The sequence below is a fragment of the Ovis canadensis genome, chromosome 15 (genome assembly GCF_042477335.2).
Source record: "Ovis canadensis isolate MfBH-ARS-UI-01 breed Bighorn chromosome 15, ARS-UI_OviCan_v2, whole genome shotgun sequence".
In the NCBI taxonomy this organism is placed as follows: Eukaryota; Metazoa; Chordata; class Mammalia; order Artiodactyla; family Bovidae; genus Ovis; species Ovis canadensis.
The window spans coordinates 11049781-11068790 of NC_091259.1; positions in this window are offsets into that span (position 1 = coordinate 11049781).

A 19010-nucleotide genomic window follows, 5' to 3' on the forward strand; every position below is an offset into this window, starting at 1 on the left:
GATTATTTTCAATTGCTTTATTTGCAAATACTTTCTCCCATTCTAGGGTTGTCTTTTCAGTTTCTTTATCATTTCCTTTGGTGCACAACATTTTTTAAGTTTCATTAAGTCCCATTTGTTTATTTTTGCTTTTATTTTCATTAATGTAGGAGGTAGGTAGAAACTGATCTTACTGCAATTTGTGTCAATTTGTCTCTGTTTTCCTCTAAGAGTTTTACAGTATCCAGCCTTAATTTAGGTCTTTAATCTGTATCTTTTTTTTTAAAATGATGTTAGGGAATATTCTGATTTTATCCTTTTATATGTAGCTGTTAAGTTTTCTCAGAACTACTTCTTAAAGAGATGGTTTTTGCTTCATTGTATATTAGAGTCTCCCTCATAGATTAGGTGACCATAGGTGTGTGGATTTATCCCTGGACTTTCTATCATTTTCCATTGATGTGTGTGATAGTCTCCTGCTGTTTTGATTGCTGTAGCTTTGTAGTAGAATCTGAAATCAGGGAGTCTGATTCTTCTGCTTTCTTAAGATTGCTTTTATTATTTGGGTCTTTTGTGTTTCCATACAGTGTAAAATATTCTGTATAATTCTGTGCAAAATCCCACTGATAATCTCATGAGGCATGCATTGAATCTGTAGATTGTTTTGGGTAGTATAGTAACTTTCACAATATTGATTCTTCCAATCCTAAAACAAGGTATATCTCATCATAATTTGTTTATGTCATTTTTAATTCTTTCTTCAATATCTTATAGTTTTCTGAGTATGGATATTTTGCCTCTTTTGGTAAGTTTATTGCTAGACATTTTATTTATTTTGATGCAATGGTAAATGGGAAGGCTTCCTTGATTTCTTTCTGATCTTCTGTTAGTGTATAGAAATGCAGGAGACTTTTGTGTATTATTTTTGCAATTTGCCACCTTATCAAATTTATTGATGAACTTTAGCAGTTTTCTGTTAAAAATCTTTTGGATTTCCTATATACAGCATTATGTCACCTGCAAACAGTTACACTTTTACCTCTTTTTTTTTTCTTTTTTTTTCTCACTTGAATTCCCTTCCAAACCAAAACCATGCTGAATAAAACTGGCAAAACTGAACATCTTTGTCTTATTCCTGATCTTAGAGGAAGTGTGTTCAGTCTTAAAACAGCAGAATACATGTTCCTATCAAGTGCACATGGAACATTCTCCAGGACAGATAACATCTTAGGTTACAAATCAAACCTCAGTAAATTTAAGAAAATTATAATATCAAGCATCTTTTCCTGTCACAATACTATAAATGTAGAAATCAATTACAGGGGAAAAAAACTAACACATGAAGGATAAACAGTATGTTGTTAAACAACCAATACATCACTGAATAAATGAAAAAGGAAATCAGAACATACCCAGAGACAAATGACAATAAAAACTTGATGATCCAAAATCTATGAAATACAGGAAAAGCAATTCTAAGAGGGAAGCTTATAACAATGCAAACTTACTTCAAGAACCAAGAAAAATCTCAAATAAACAACCTAATTTATGCATAAAACAACTGAGAAAGAAGCACTAACAAAACCCAAAGTTAGCAGAAGGGATGAAATCATAAAGATCAAATCAGAAATGAATAAAATATAAATGAAAGAAACAATAGCAAAGGTCAATGAAACAAAAAGCTGGTTGTTTGAGAAGATTAAAAAAAAACCTGATAAACCTTTCACCAGACTTATCATAGAAAAAGGGGATAGGGCTCAAATCGATATAATTAGAAATGAACATGGAAAAGTTACACTGGACTACACAGAAATACAAAAGATCATAAGAGTCCATTACAAGCAACAATACACCAACAAAATGGACCACCTTGGAGAAATGGACAAATACTGAAAAGATACAACCTTCCAAGGCAACAAGGAAGAAATAGAAAATATGAACGGACCAATCACAAATACTGACATTGAAATTGTGATGAAAAATCTTCCAATAATCAAAAGTCCAGGACTAGATATCTTCACAGTTGAATCCTATCAAACATTTAGATAAGAGTTAATACCTACTCTTCTGAAAGTTTTCCAAGAAACTGCAGTGGAAGGAAGAATAACAAGCTCATTTTATGAGGTCACCAGCACCTCGACTCTAAAATCAGACCAATAAATCACAAAAAAAGAAAATTTTAGGACAACATCACTGACAAACATAGACACAAAATCCTCAGCAAAATGCTAGCAATCTGAATCCAACAACCCTTTAAAAGGGTCATATATCATGATCAAATGGGCTTTATCCCAGGGATGTGAGAATTTTTCAATATCCACAAATCAGTCAGTGTGAACCAATACAGTATACTAACACATATATATGGAATTTAGGAAGATGGCAATGACGACCCTGTATGCAAGACAGGGAAAGAGACACAGATGTGTATAACGGACTTTTGGACTCAGAGGGAGAGGGAGAGGGTGGGATGATTTGGGAGAATGACATTCTAACATGTATACTATCATGTGAATTGAATCGCCAGTCTATGTCTGACGCAGGATGCAGCATGCTTGGGGCTGGTGCATGGGGATGACCCAGAAGGATGTTATGAGGAGGGAGGTGGGAGGGGGGTTCATGTTTGGGAATGCATGTAAGAATTAAAGATTTTAAAATGTAAAAAATAAAAAACTAAAAATAAAAAAAAAATTGAATAATAAAAACCATATGGTCATTTCAATAGATGCAGCAAAAGCTTTTGAAAAAACTCAAACCCATTTGGGATTTATTTTTTATTTATGTATTTTTTTGGTGGTCTATTTTATTTATTTATTAAAATATAAATTCATTTATTTTAATTGGAGGTTAATTACTTTGCAATATTGTGTTGGTTTTGCCATACATCAACATGAATCTGCCACAGGTATACGCGTGTTCCCCATCCTGAAGCCTCCTCCCTACTCCCACCCCACACCATCCCTCTGGGTCGTCTCAGTGCACCAGCCCCAAGCATCCAGTATCATGCATTGAACCTGGACTGGCTATTCGTTTCATATATGATATTATACATGTTTCAATGCCATTCTCCCAAATCATCCCACCCTCACCCTCTCCCAAAAGACTGTTGTATTAAAAAAAAAAAAAAAAAAAAAAAAAAAAAAAAACCTGTCCAGAAAGTTGCCATAGAGGAACTTATAAAGGCAGATATCTGCCTCAACATAATAAAGGTTTGTCATAAAAATATGACAAATCCAGAGCAAACATCATTCTCATGTGCAATTTTCTGTGGGTACTTTAGTATCTTGAGTATATATCTAGCAATAGAATTTCATACAGTAACATTGTTCATGTTTAAATTTTGAGGAAATGGCAACACATTCTCCAAAGTGGCTGCGCTATTTTCCATTGCTACCAGCAATGCATGAGAGTTTCAATTTTGCAAATCCTCATCAATTCTTTTTATTATCTATTAGATAATACCAATCCCCACAGATGTGAAGTGGTATCTTACAGGGGTTTTGCTTGGAATTTCTCTTGTCATTAACGATGTTGAGCATTTATTGATGGGCTTACTGACAATTTGTAAGCTTGCTATAGAGAAATATCTTTTAAGGTCCTTTGCACACTTTTTAATTTGATCATTCATATTTTTAATCAGTTTTAAGTGTTCTTTATATATTCTAGATACAACTTTCTTACCAAAAATATATTTTTTGATTGTTTTATCCCTTTCTTTGAGTTGTCTTTTCACTTTCTTGATGGTATCATTTGTCACACAAATGTTTTAACTTTAATGTTATCTGAATTTTCTATTTTTTTCTACGGTCAGTTGTACTTTTAGTATTATTAATGTCTAATCTAAGTTCAGAAAGATTGTTTACAATGTTTTTAAGTGTTGTATAATTTTATCTCCTTCAATGAAGTTTATATTTCATTGTGAATTAGTCTGGGGGTATGGTGTGGCATAGAGGTCCACCCTCATTCTTTTACATGTGAACCTCCAATTGTTCTGTTCTCATTTATTAAAGACTACTTTTCCCCATTGAGCTGTCTGGGAACCTTGTTGAAATGAGTTAATCATGACTGTAAAATTTTACTTCTGTACTCAGAATTCTATTCCCTCTATCTACATATCTATCTTTATACCAGTACCACTCAGTCTTGATTAATCTAGTAATGCTTAAAAAGTGTGTGCTTCACTTCAGTAAGTGTGTGCTTCCCAAATCTGTTCTTTTTTCATGATTGTTTGACTATATCAGAGCCTTCAAATTTTCATATTAACTTAAGATCATCTTGACAATTCCTGAAAAGAATGCCAGCTGGGTGTTTGATAGGGAATCTAATAATATTAAGTCTTCTGATCAATAATCATTAGATATATTTTCATTTATTTGGATATTCTTTCATTTCTTTCAAAAGTATGTAGCTTTCAGTGCATATATAGTCTTGTGCTTTTCTTTATTTAAAATTTCACCAAAGTATTTTGTTGATTTTTTATACTATTGTAAATAGAATTATTGGCTTCATTTTCAGAATGGTCATTGTTAGTGTATAAAAATATAACAATTTTTTTATATTGATCTTGAATTTTGTAATCTTGATGAACTTACTTCCTAATTCTAAAATATTTTTGTGTATCTCTCATTTTCATAAACATAGAAGAAGTGTCTATTGCCAAAAATATAGTTCAAGTTTTGCCAAATTTGTTTATATTTTCAAAAAACTCTCTTCTTTTTTATTTTTTAATTTTTATTTTATTATTTTAGAATATAAATTTATTTAATTGGAGGTTAATTACTTTACAATATTGTATTGTTTTTGCCATGTATCAACATGAATCCACCACTGGTATACATGTGTTTCCCATTCCAAACCCCCCTTCCTCCTCCCCGTACCATCCCTCTGGGTCATCCCAGTGCACCAGCCCCAAGCATCCAGTATCATGCATCAAACCTGGACTGGCAATTCGTTTCTTTTTAGCTTTCCTTTTTTTTTTTTTTTTTTTTTTGGTTCTTGAATATGTATTTTTTACTGAAAAAATCATTCATAAATTAACATACAAAAATGTACAGACACATGAGTAAATAATTTAATGACAAAGGACTATATTTTTGTGAAAAGTGTTTTTTAAAACATCTTTAGATTTCAGTGCAAAAATGTACCCCTATAATCAGTTTCCTTTACTTCTTTTCTGATCTTTGTTATTACTTTTCTTCTGCTTACTTGGACTTAGTTCATTCTTCTTTTTTCTAGTTTATTGATGTATGAATTTAGATTTTGTATTAATATTTGATATATTTCATTTTTTATTAATGTAGACATTTATTTCTGTACACTTCTCTCTTAGAACTGCTTTTGCCACATCTCATAGATTTTGGCATATTGTGTTTTCACTGTTAGTTGTTTCAAGATATTTCTAGGGTTCTCTTCTGATTTCTTTTTCGAAATTGTTCAGCAATACTTTAAGAAAATTTCCACATAATTGTGAATTATTCAGCTTTGCTTCTGTTATTCATTTCTAGTTCCATACCATTGTGGTTAGAAAAATAATTTGTATGATTTTAATATTCTTAAAGACTTATTTGTTGACCTCTCCTATGTTCTTTTCTGGAGAACATTCATGTGTACTTCAGGAAAATGTCTATTCTCCTACTATTGGATGAATGTTCTGTACATGTCTATATATATTTTGTCTCAAGTATTGTTAAAGACAAATGCTTTCTGTTGATTTCTGTCGTTTTTTAATTTGGGTCATTGAAATCCCCTACTGCCATCACATTATTATCCATTTCTTCCTTCAGATATTTTAATATTTTTTTTAATATAAATATATGCTTCAGTCTTGGATGCACATCTATTTAGATTGACATATATTCCTGATGAATGGACTTCCTTATGAAGTCACTCAGTCATGTCTGACTCTTTGTGACCCTATGGACTATAGCCCGTCAGGCTCTTCCATCCATGGGATTTTCCAGGTAAAAATACTGGGGTAGGTTGCCATTTTCTTCTCCAGGGATCTTCCCAACCCAGGGATTGAACTCAGGTCTCAGCATTGTAGGCAGACTTTTTAACCTTCTGAGCCACTAGGGAATACCAAAGTGAAAGTGAGCCACTCTGCTGTCCTTTGGTTTTCACTTTCATGGAATACTAACTGATCTGCATTTATTGATGCTGTGGTTGTTGTTCACCTGCTCTAATTGCTAGCTGATTTGTCATATTATCAATGATGCCCCAGTGCATAAATTGTTAAACAATTATATAATTAAATTTTATCTCCTTTTCTAGGTAGTTCTTGAGTCTAGGGTTTAAGTACTTCCAGAAGTGCTCTTTTTAGTTGTCTCTTCCTCTAGTCTGTCTGCTAAATTTTTGGCTGGTATATCTTCCTGCTTTCATAGAGCTAGTAGTCTTTTCTTAATTGTAAACTGCTAAAATCTCCATTGTTTCTGGAAGTGCCCTTTAATTTGAAATTCTTCATGCTCAGTTCCAAATAGTCAGTCTCCTTGCTGAACTAGTTGTTCTCAATGCTTGACTCTCTGCTGGGTCTAAATTGTCCACTAACACTCTGAACCCACAATGTGGAAACAATGTTTTCTGCCTTTGAATTGACCTCCTGCTCTGTGAGGGAGGCACTAAGCAGGGGCAGTCTCTCTGGTCTTCTTGAATTACCTTTCTCAGCATAAAGCCTCTGCTCATTCAGCAAGCTGGAGCAGGGTAGGCAAGACTCAGTGTTCTTGGCTTGTGCGCCCAGCACTAGCATAATGCTTTTGTCTTGTGAGTTGGTAGCTGAATAGAAAATGTGTGCCCAGGTCCCTCAGTTCCTCTTGTCTAGAATAGAGCTCTTCCAACACAAAGATGAGAGTAATAAAAAGTGCTGCGGTTCTGAACTTCCCAAAGAAAGAATCCAAACCTTTTTATTGGAAGCTGGCAGGAGAAGTCCCATTCTCTTTTATCTCTTATTTTCTGCCTATAGTGTGGCTCCCAAAATGCTGAGCTACAGATGGGCTGAAAGTGAGTTATGCTTCCTCAAATTCAGAATTTGCCCCCATTTTTACCAGAATTTAATAGATTTTCTTCATTAAATATTTCTCAATTTTCTATATGTTATTAGGATAAATTCCAGAGATTTGAAATGACTGTTTGTAATTTCTGTCTTACTGAAAAGAAAGTTTTTGATCTCCCTCATGTTATCATTCCGCAATTGTTTGTTTATAAACCATATAATTTTAAATAAAAATCACGTTTTCTAATTCCAAATCCTTCAAAAATGCTTTAGAAAAACAAATGTTTAATTTTCTCCTGGATAATACCGACATTTCTCCAATTAGTATGTATTTTCCTGGGAAACTTTTTAGCACTGTAATTTAATGAGATAGAGCGTATCACAAAATTCTCATAATTAATTTCAAAGGTAAATTAATTTTCATTCAAGGTATACTATGTTGTTCACCCATTTTCATTTAGTTAATGATTAGAAATGGGAGAACACAACAGCTGATTTTAAGCCTGTGATTTTAAGATCAAAATACTTCTTCACTGATCTCCAACTTCCTATCTGCTTTAGTCCCATGGTTGTGGCTATGATTTTGACCTTTTGTAACTATAACTCCTTTCAGATTCCTACTGCTAGTTCTCCTATGACTGGCAATAGTTTATCTCTCTACCTTGAGGGAGGTTTTCACTATTGCCAATCTGCAAAACTGCATTATCTCTTGTTGGTTCAACTATAAAGAGTCCCTTACTTAAACTCACTTCAAAATATCAGTTAAAAATGCTATTTTCTTTATCCTAATGCAACTGTGACTTGTTTGCTTGGTAATTGGTTCTGGGTCAAAGTAAAACTGTTAACTTCAAGGTAAGCAAAGGTAATTACAGATCAGCTTCCTATTTTAAAAGTTTCCTGATAAGGACTGTGGTTTAGATCATAAATTCCTTATTGCAAAATTCAGCCTTAAATTGAAGAAAGTAGAGGAAACTGTTAGACCATTCAGTATGACCTAAATTAAATCCCTTACAATTATGCAGTGGAAGTGACAAACAGATTCAATAGATTCAATCTGATAAACAGAGTGCCTGAAGAACTATGGATGAAGGTTCATAACATTGTACATGGTAGAAGGCTTTACAAATAGCTCAGAATAGAAGAGAAGCAAAAGGCAAAGGAGAAAAGGAAAGATATACCCATCAGAATGCAGAGTTCCAAAGAAGAGCAAAGAGAGAAAAGAAAGCCTTCTTAAGACATTAATGCAAAGAAATAGATGAAAACAATAGAATGTGAAAGCTTAAGGGTTTCATCAAGAACATTAGAGATAACAAGGGAGAATTTCATCAACGATGGGCACAATAAAGGACAGAAATGGAATGGGCCTAACAGAAGCAGAAGATATTAAGATGAGGTGGTAAGAATACCTAGAAAAATTATATGAAAAATATCTTAATGACCCAGATAATCATGATGGTGTGATCACTCACTTAGAGCCAGACTTCCTAGAGTGCAACGTCAAGTGGGCCTTAGGAAACATCACTACGAACAAAGCTAGTGGGAGTGATGGAATCCCAATTGAGCTATTTTAAATCCTAAAAGGTGATGCTATAAAAGTGCTGCACTCAATATGCCCACAAATTTGGAAAACTTGGCAGTGGCCACAGGACTGGAAAGGGTCAGTTTTAATTTCAATCCCAAAGAAAGACAATGCCAAAGAATGTTAAGTATCACACAATTGCACTCATTTCACATGCTAAGAAAGTAATGTTCAAACTTTTCCAAGCAAGCCTTAAACAGTACATCAATCAAGAATTTCCAATGTTCATGTCGTATTTAAAAAAGGCAGAGGAACCAAAGGTCAAATAGCCAACATCCATTGGATCATAGAAAAAGCAATAAAATTCAAGAAAAAAAAATCTACTTCTGCTCCATTGACTACACTAAGGCCTTTGACTGTGTGGATCACAGCAAACTGTAGAAAATTCTTAAAGAGATTGAGATACTAGACCACCTTACCTGCCTCATGACAAATCTATATGCAGGGCAAGAAGCAACATTTAGAACTAGACATGGAATAAAGGACTGGTTCAAAATTTGGAAAGGCTGTATATTTGGTAAAGGCTGTATATTTTCACCCTATTTATTTAACTTATATGCAGAGTTCTGTTCTGTTCAGTCTCTCAGTCGTGTCCGACTCTTTGAGACCCCATGAATCGCAGCACGCCAGGCCTCCCTGTCCATCACCATCCCCCAGAGTTCACTCAGACTCACGTCCATCGAGTCCGTGATGCCATCCAGCCATCTCATCCTCGGTCATCCCCTTCTCCTCCTGCCCCCAATCCCTCCCAGCATCAGAGACTTTTCCAATGAGTCAACTCTTCACATGAGGTGGCCACAGTACTGGAGCTTCAGCTTTAGCATCATTCCTTCCAAAGAAATCCCAGGGCTGATCTCCTTCAGAATGGACTGGCTGGATCTCCTTGCAGTCCAAGGGACTCTCAAGAGTCTTCTCCAACATCACAGTTCAAAAGCATCAATTCTTGGGCACTCAGCCTTCTTCACAGTCCAACTCTCACATCCATACATGACCACAGGAAAAATCATAGCCTTGACAAGACGGACCTTAGTCGGCAAAGTAATGTTTCTGCTTTTGAATATACTCTCTAGGTTGGTCAAAACTTTTCTTTCAAGGAGTAAGTGTCTTTTAATTTCATGGCTGCAGTCACCATCTGCAGTGATTTTGGAGCCCAAAAAAATAAAGTCTGACACTGGACAAAGCACAAGCTCAAATCAAGACTGGAGGGAGGAATCGAAATAACCTCAGATATGCAGATGACACCATCCTTATGGCAGAAAGTGAAGAAAAACTAAAGAGCCTCTTGTTCAAAGTGAAAGAGGAGAGTGAAAAAAGCTGGCTTAAAGCTCAACATTCAAAAAACTGAGATCATGGAATCCAGCCCCATCACTTCATGGCAAATAGATGGGAAAACAATGTAAACACTGAGGGACTTCATTTTCTTAGTCTTCAGAAACACCACAGATGGTGCCTGCAGCCATGAAACTAAAAGGCACTTGCTCCTTGGAAGAAAAGCTATGACTAAATAAAATCAGTCCTGAATATTAATTGGAAGGACTGATGCTAAAGCTGAAGCTCCAATACTCTGGTCACCTGATGTAAAGAACTGACTCATTAGAAAAGACTCTTATATTGGGGAAGACTGAAGGCAGGAGAAGAAGGGGATGACAGAGGAGGAGATGCTTGAATGATCTCACCAACTTAATGGACATGAGTTTGAGCAAGCTCCAGGAGTTGGTGATGGACAGGGGATCCTAACATGCTCCATGGGGTTGGAAATTGTTGGATATGACTGAGAGATTGAACTGAACGTAAGGTACATTCACTGTCTTTTCATAGACTGCTGACTACTTTGAAGAACCCAGAATCAGTCATTGTTCTTAGTTGTTGCAACAGACAACTTAGTTGCTGCAACAACAACAAGAAGCATATTTAAACAGGAAGCAATGAATTTATCAAAAGGGTGTTACATAACTAACCGAAACTCTAGGAAGCCAAGATAATTGGAACTGAAAAATTTGGGCGGAAATTTAGGAGGAACAGAGGCGTCAAAATCAGCAACACTAGTTCAATCAGGAAACTGTTGCATTTTCCACAGAGCATAGGCACCATGGGGTGCAGTGCTTTCATTGTTGATGCTGAAAACTGGACACCGTTCTTTGCTGCCTCTAACCACAACCATTTGCCCCTGTTACTGATGCTGTACACTGACATGATGGGTTCCTTGTCCTTGTCTCCCGATTCCAAGTCTGGAGTTGCTGAATTGGATTGGCAGAAATGATATTTTATCCCATGTCCTGAGAAAACTATCTGGCAGTTTCAGCTTCCATTCAACTAACAATTACACTTCAATTAATACTCACTATGTAAGGAATTCAACTAATTCCTTCAACTATTACTCACAGGGAAGGAATTGCCCAGCTATAAAAAGGGAAGGGGATGTTTGTCAGAGGGAACATGATACATACCCATTGTTATGTGCCTATTTGCCTGACAAGCTTTTTTAACAGCTGTTAACTACTTTTCACAGTCCACTGATGCAAAAACAGAATGAAAAAAACTGTATACTTCAAAAGCAAAGTAGAATGAAAAACTCCACCTTAATGCACTACACCATCTTTCGTGAAACTAAAATATATTCTCGCTTTCCACCAAAAAGGGGAACTCAAAATCTCATCAATTACTGCATACAGTCAGAGCACCAGTATTTCAGGGGAAATGTCAACTACTCTTTTTTTTTTTTTTTTTCCTGACTTCAACATGAATTCTCACCACAAATGTACGCTATAGAAAACTGTAAGGGAAATGAAGCAAAAAAAAAAAAAAAAAAAAGGAGGGGGCTATGGAGAAGCAATAAAACAAAATATATATTTTTTTCATATCTTTAGGATTCTTTGCTTACTGAAAAGAATCCCACTTACCGGCCAGAGGAGAAGGAGGTGGGGGAGGTGCAGGAAAGGGAGGAGGCGCCGCCTTCCCCGCCCGAGCGCCCTCGCAGTTGTCTGTGCTCTGCTCTGGACCAGTTTGGGGAAGTTGCCCGAGCCCTGTGTCGCCCGGATGTGCGACCTCAATGAGCCACAGCCAGCCGAGAAGATCGGCAAGAGGAAGAAGTTGCCGAGACCTTTGTTGGATAGTTTCAGCTGCATTGCCTTGAAGAAAGAGTTCACCACCTTTAGTGAGATATATTTCACAAAGATGGCCACACGGAACTGCGCAGAAATAGACTTAGTGATCAAACCCCTGGACACAATTCCTGAGGATAAGAAAGTCAGAGTTCAGAGGACATAGAGCACTTTTGGCCCGTTTGAGAAACCCATTAATCAAATAAAGAGGATGCATTCTGAGAACAATGCTGGCATTAACTTTAATAAGAGCTCCTCTGCGGGCAAAGAATCTCCTAAATTTCGGGGCATTCCAGCCTGCCCCAGTTCACCAACAAGTACCAAATTTGGAAAAGCTGGCTCACACGGAAAACTGTAAGAGCTAGGAGAAGGATGTTATGGTACAGTATACAAAGGGAAAAGCGAGGTGAATGGAAAGTTGGTAGCCCTGAAGGTGATCAGGCTGTGGGAAGAAGGTACACCTTTTATAGCTATCAGGGAAGAAGAAGACTCTTGAGAGTACCTTGGACAGCAGGGAGATCAAACCAGTCAATCTTAAAGGAAATCAACCCTGAATACTCATTGGAAGAATGGATGCTGAAGCTGAAGCTCCAATATTTTGGCCACCTGATGAGAAGAGTGGACTCATTGGGGAAGACCCTGATGCTGGCAACAATTGAGGCCAAGAGGAGAAGGGAATGATAGAGGATGAGATGGTTGGATTGCATCCTGGACTCAATGCACATGAACTTGAGCAAACTATGGGAGATAGTGAAGGACAGGGAAGCCTGGCATATGGCAGTCCATGGGGTCACAAAGAGTTGGAAATGACTAAGTGACTGAACAAGGACAAAATAGTGACTTTGAAAAACATTTTGACACCTTTTTAAAAAGTGGAATGGTAAATTACTCTACATGCTAACATTTTAATTCCTGGGAATCTACCCAGGAGAAAGGAAAACACTTCCAAACAAAGACACATATGTGAATGTTCCTAATGTTACTGTGCACAATAGGCAAAATCAAGAAATAATCTCAATGTTCATCACCTGCTGAGTTGATACACAAAATGTCAAATATCCATATAGTGACTCAGAAGGTGCTATCTACAGGTAATATGCTTGATGATATGCTTCAATATGTTTGAACCTTGAAAGCATTTATGACCAGTTTTATAAGCCTGGTTGAATTTTCAAGGTGGTTCTAGTAGTAAAGAACCCGCCTGCCAATGCAGGAGACTTAAAAGACGTGGGTTCTATCCCTGAGTTGGGAAGATCCCCTGGAGAAGGGCATGGCAACCCACTCCAGTATTCTTGCCTGGAAAATCCCATGGACAGAGGAGCCTGGCAGGCTATAATCCATATGATTGAAGAGTCGGATACAACTGAAGTGGGTTAGCACTTACTGAAGTGCCTAGAGTGACTGAAACTTTTCTTCAGTTCATGAAAAATATGCTCCACCTATACATTTCCCAAACCTGTGGATTTCTTCCTTTATTTTTTTGGGTGTTTTCAGAGTCAGACATGAATGAATGACTAAGCATAGCATAGCATAACAGAGATATTACTAGACTACCTAAATTGAGCTTAACTTGTAGCTCAGTCAGTAAAGAATCTGCCTGCAATGGGGGCAACCCAGGTTTGATTCCTGGGTCAGGAAGATCTCCTGAAGAAGGAAATTGCCACCTACTCCAGTATTCTTGCCTGGAGAAATCCATGAACAGAGGAGCCTGGAGGGCTGCAGTTCATGGGATCACAGAGAGTCAGATAAGACTGACTGACTAACACACATTTTTATATTTTTAATTAATTTTTATTGGAGTGCAATTGCTTTACAATGTTATGTTAGTCTTTTGCTGTACAACAAAGTGAATTAGACATAAGCATGCATATATCTACTCTTTTTATGGTTTCCTTATCATTTAGGTCACCACAGAGCACTGAGCAGAGTTCCTTGTGCTATACTGCAGGTCACCATTAGTTGTATATTATATATATATTAGTCTATATATTTCAGTTTCAATCTTCCAATTCATCCCACTCCACTCTCCCTACCTCACTTGGTAACAATAAATATGCTCTCTGTAACAGTCTATTTTTGCTTTGCATATAACTTCATCTCTACCATTTTTCTAGAATCCATGTATAAGTGATATTATACAGTACCTGTTTTTCTCTATCTGAGTTGCTTCACTCTGTATGACAGCCTGAAGGTTCATCAACATCTCTGCAAATGGCACAATGTTGTTCCTCATTATGTCTGAGTTACATTCCATTGAATACATATACCATGTCACCTCTATCCACTCTTCTATCAATGTGCATTTATGCTGCATCCAGGTCTTAGCTACTGCAAACAGTGCTCCAACAAATATTGGGGTGTATGTGTTCTTTCTTTTTTTTTTTTTAATTTTTTTTTAATTTTAGTTTTTTATTTTTTAAATTTTAAAATCTTTAATTCTTACATGCATTCCCAAACATGAACCCCCCTCCCACCTCCCTCCCTACAACATCCCTCTGGGTCATCCCCATGCACCAGCCCCAAGCATGCTGCATCCCGCGTCAGACACAGACTGGCAATTCAATTCACATGATAGTATACATGTTAGAATGTCATTCTCCCAAATCATCCCACCCTCTCCCTCTCCCTCTGAGTCCAAAAGTCCGTTATACACATCTGTGTTTCTTTCCCTGTCTTGCATACAGGGTCGTCATTGCCATCTTCCTAAATTCCATATATATGTGTTAGTATACTGTATTGGTGTTTTTCTTTCTGGCTTACTTCACTCTGTATAATCGGCTCCAGTTTCATCCATCTCATCAGAACTGATTCAAATGAATTCTTTTTAACGGCTGAGTAATACTCCATTGTGTATATGTACCACAGCTTTCTTATCCATTCATCTGCTGATGGACATCTAGGTTCTTTCAAATTATGTGTTCTCTGGATGTATATCTAGCATTGAGGGTTCTACGCCATGTGGCAGCTCGATTTTTAGTTTATTAAGGAACATCTGGACCGTTCTTCATAGTGGCTATGCCAGTTTACATTTCTACCAACAGCATATAAGTGTACTTTTTTCTCCACACCCTCCCCAGCATCTATTGTTTCATAATTTTTGATGATGGCCATTCTGACCATTGTAAGATGATACTTCATTGTAGTTGTAATTTGTATCTCTCTAATAATTAATGATGTAGATCATCTTTTAAGATGCTTGTTGTATGTCTTTGAAGAAATTTCTACTTAGCTCTTCTGTCAATTTTGTGACTATTATTATTGTTGTTCAGTTGCTCAGTCATGTCTAACTCTTTGAAACTCCGATGTAGTGTTTTTTCTTTAATGTTGAGCTGCATTAGCTGTTTGATTGTTTTGGAAAATAATCTTCTGTCAGTTTTTCATTTCCAAATATTTTATCCCATTCTGAAGGCTGTATTTTCATTTTGTTTATGGTTTCCTTTCTTTTGAAAAACTTTTAAGTTTACCTGGACCCCCTTTTGAAAAATGTTTATCTTTTCATTACTCTAGGAGGTGGGTCAAAAAAGAGCTTGCTGAAATTTATGTCAAGGAGTATGCAACCTATGTTTTTCTTTAACAATTTATAATATCCAACATTACATTTAGATCTTTAATCCATCGTGTGTGTATTTTTGTGTAAGATGTTTGAGAGTGTTCTAATTTTATTCTTTTATATGTAGTTGTTTGATTTTCCCAGCATAACTTATTGAAGAGATTCTCACTTCTCCAGTGTATAGTGTTGCTTCTTTCATCATAGTTTTACAAATAGCTGAGGAAAGAAGAGAAGCAAGGGAGAAAAGAAACTATATACTTAATTAAGTGCAGAGTTCCAGAGAATAGCAATAAGATAAAGGACTTCTTAATTGATCAGTGTAAATAAATAGAGGAAAACAATAGAATGGAAAACATTAGAGATCTCTTCAAGAAAACTGGATATATCAAGAGAACATTTCATGGGAGGATGAGCATGATAAAAAATTAAAAAAATGGTAAAGAACTAAGAGACGCAGAAGAAATTAAGAAGAGGTGGCAAGAATACATAGAATAACTATACAAGGAAGGTCTTAATAACTCAGATAATCATGATGATATTGTCACTTGCCTAGGTCCAGATTTCCTGGAGTGTGAAGTCAAGTAGGCCTTAGATAGCATTATTACAAAGAAAGAAATTGGAGATGATGGAATTCGAGCTGAACTATTTCAAATTCTAAAAGATGATGCTGTTAAAATGCTGCACTCAGCATGTGTTTAAGTCTTTAAAACCCAGCAGTGGCCACAGGACTGGAAAAGGCCTGTTTTTATTGCTATCCCAAAGAAGGGAAATTCCATTTATTTATTTATTTTTATTTTTAAATATAAATTTATTTATTTTAATTGGAGGTTAATTACTTTACAGTATTGTATTGGTTTTGCCATATATCAACATGAATCCACCACGGGTATAATGTGTTCCCCATCCTGAACTCCCCTCCCACCTCCCTCCCCGTGCCATCCCTCTGGGTCATCCCAGTACACCAGCCCCAAGCATCCAGTATCATGCATCGAACCTAGACTGGTGATTCATTTCATATATGATATTATACATGTTTCAATGCCATTCTCCCAAATCATCCCACCTCTCCCTCTCCCTCAGAGTCCAAAAGGCTGTTCTATACATCTGTGTCTCTTTTGCTGTTTTGCATACAGGGTTATTATTACCATCTTTCTAAATTCCATATATATTCATTAGTATACTGTATTGGTGTTTTTCTTTCTGGTTTACTTCACTCCGTTTATCTTTTTAATATAAATTTATTTATTTTAATTGTAAGCTAATTACTTTAAACATTGTATTGGTTTTGCCATACATTGACATGAATCCGACATGGATGTACATGTGTTCCCCATCCTGAATCCCCCACCCACCTCCCTCCCCATTCTATCCCTCTGGGTCATCCCAGTGCACTGGCCCTGAGCACCCTGTCTCATGCATCGAACCTGGACTGGCGATTCATTTCATGTATGATAATAAACATGTTTCAATGCCATTCTCCAAAACCATCCCACCCTCACCCTCTCCCACAGAGTCCAAAAGACTGTTCTATACATCTGTGTCTCTTTTGTTGTCTCTCATACAGGGTTATCCTTACCATCTTTTTAAATTCCATATATATGCATTAGTGTTCTGTATTGGTGTATTTCTTTCTGGCTTACTTCACTCTGTATAATAAGCTCCAGTTTCATCCACCTCATTAGAACTGATTCAGATATATTCTTTTTAATGGCTGAGTAATATTCCATCAATTCCATTTATGTTCACACTCCTGTACAGTTGGACTCAGTTCACTAGCTAACAAGGTTAATCTCAAAATCTTTCAAGATAAGCTTCACAAATACATAAACCAAGAAATTCCTGATGTACAAACAAGGTTTCAAAGAGCCAGAGGAACCAGAGGTCAAATTGCCAGCATTCAGTGGATCATCCAGAAAGCAAGGGGATTTCAGAAAACAATGTCTACTTCTGCTTCATTAAAATAGCTTAAACCTTTGGCTGTGTTGATCACAACAAACTGGAAAATATTTAAAGAAATGGGAATATCAGACCACCTTGCCAGTCTCCTAAGAAACCTATGTGGATCAAGAAGCAACAGTTAGAACCTTGCATGGCACAAATGACTGGTTCAAAATTGGGAAAAGAGTATGCCAAGGCTGTATATTGTCAGCCTGCTTATTTAACTTATATGCAGAGTACTTCGTGTGGAGTGCTGGGCTGCAAGAATCACAAATTGGAGTCAAAATTGCTTCAAGAAATATCAGCAATGTCAGATATGCAGATGATACTACTCTAATGGCAAATAGTGAAGAACTAAAGAGCCTTTTGATGAAGATGGAAGAGGGGAGTAAAAAAGCTGGCTTGAAACTAAACGTTAAAAACACTAGGATCTTGGCATACTGTCCCATCACTTCATGGCAAATAGAAGGGGGAAAAGTGGAAACAGTGACAGATTTTACTTTCTTGGGCTCCAAAATCACTGTGTATGGTGACTTCAGCCAGACAATTAAAAGACGCTTACTCCTTAGAAGGAAATGATGAGTAAAGTACACAGTATATTATAAAGCAGACATTACTTTGCCAACAAAGGAACATATAGTCAAATCTATGGGTTTATTCAGTAGTCATGTATGGAAAAGTGAGTTGGACCAAAAGGAGGCTGAACAGCAAGAACTGATGTTTTCGAATTCTGATGCTGGAGGAGACTCTTCAGAGTTCCTTAGACTTCAGGGAGATCAAACCAATCAATTATAAAGGATATCAACCCTGAATATTGATTAGAAGGAATGTTGCTGAAACTGGAGCTCCAATACTTTGGCTACCTAATGGGAAGAGCTGACTTATTGGAAAAGATCCTTGTGTTAGGAAAGAATGAAAGCAAAAGGGGAAAGGGACAGCAGAGGATGAGATGGTTAGAGAGCACCAATGATTCAAAGGACACAAGTTTGAGCAAACTCTGGGAGATACTGGAGGACAGAGGAGCCTGGCAAGCTGAAGTCCATGGGGTCTCAAAGAGCTGGACATGACTATATGACAGAATAACAACAGCAAATTTTGGGTGCATAAACATTTATAATTGTTATATCCTTTTCTTGGATAAATTCTTCAAGCATTATGTAGTGTCCTTCTTCGTTTCCTGTAAAAAAAAAAAACAACAACTTTATTTTAAAGTGTATTTTGTCTGAGATGGATATTACTATTCTTGGTGACGTTTTATTTACATTTTCCTGGAATCTCTTTTTCCATCTTCTCATCTCTAGTGTACCTAGGTCTGAAATAGCCCTCTTGTAGACAACATATTTATAGGTCTTGTTATTTAATTCATTCAGCCAGGTTTTGTCTTTTGGTTTGAGCTTTTAATTCATTCACATTTAAAGTAATTTAAACATTTGCAATATTCTTATTGCCACTTTATTAATTGTTCTGTTTGTTTTTGTAGGACTTTTTCTTCTCTTGTGTTTCCTGCTGATGGAAGATCTTTTAGCATTTATTGTAATACTGGTTTCACTTCAGTTCACTTCAGTTGCTCAGTCATGTCTGGCTTTTTGCAATCCCATGTACTGCAGCAGGCCAAGCTTCTCTGTCCATCACCCACACTCAAACCTTGCACAATTTCATGTCCATCGAGTTGGTGATGCCATGCAACCATCTCATACTCTGTCCCCTGCTTCTCCTCCTGCCTTCAATCTTTCCCAGCATCAGGATCTTTTTTGATGAGGCCAAAGTATTGAAGCTTGAGTTGCAGCATAAGGCCTTCCAATGAACAGTCAGGACAGACTTCTTTAGGATTGACTAGTCTGATCTCCTTTTAATCCAAGGGACTCTTAAGCATCTTCT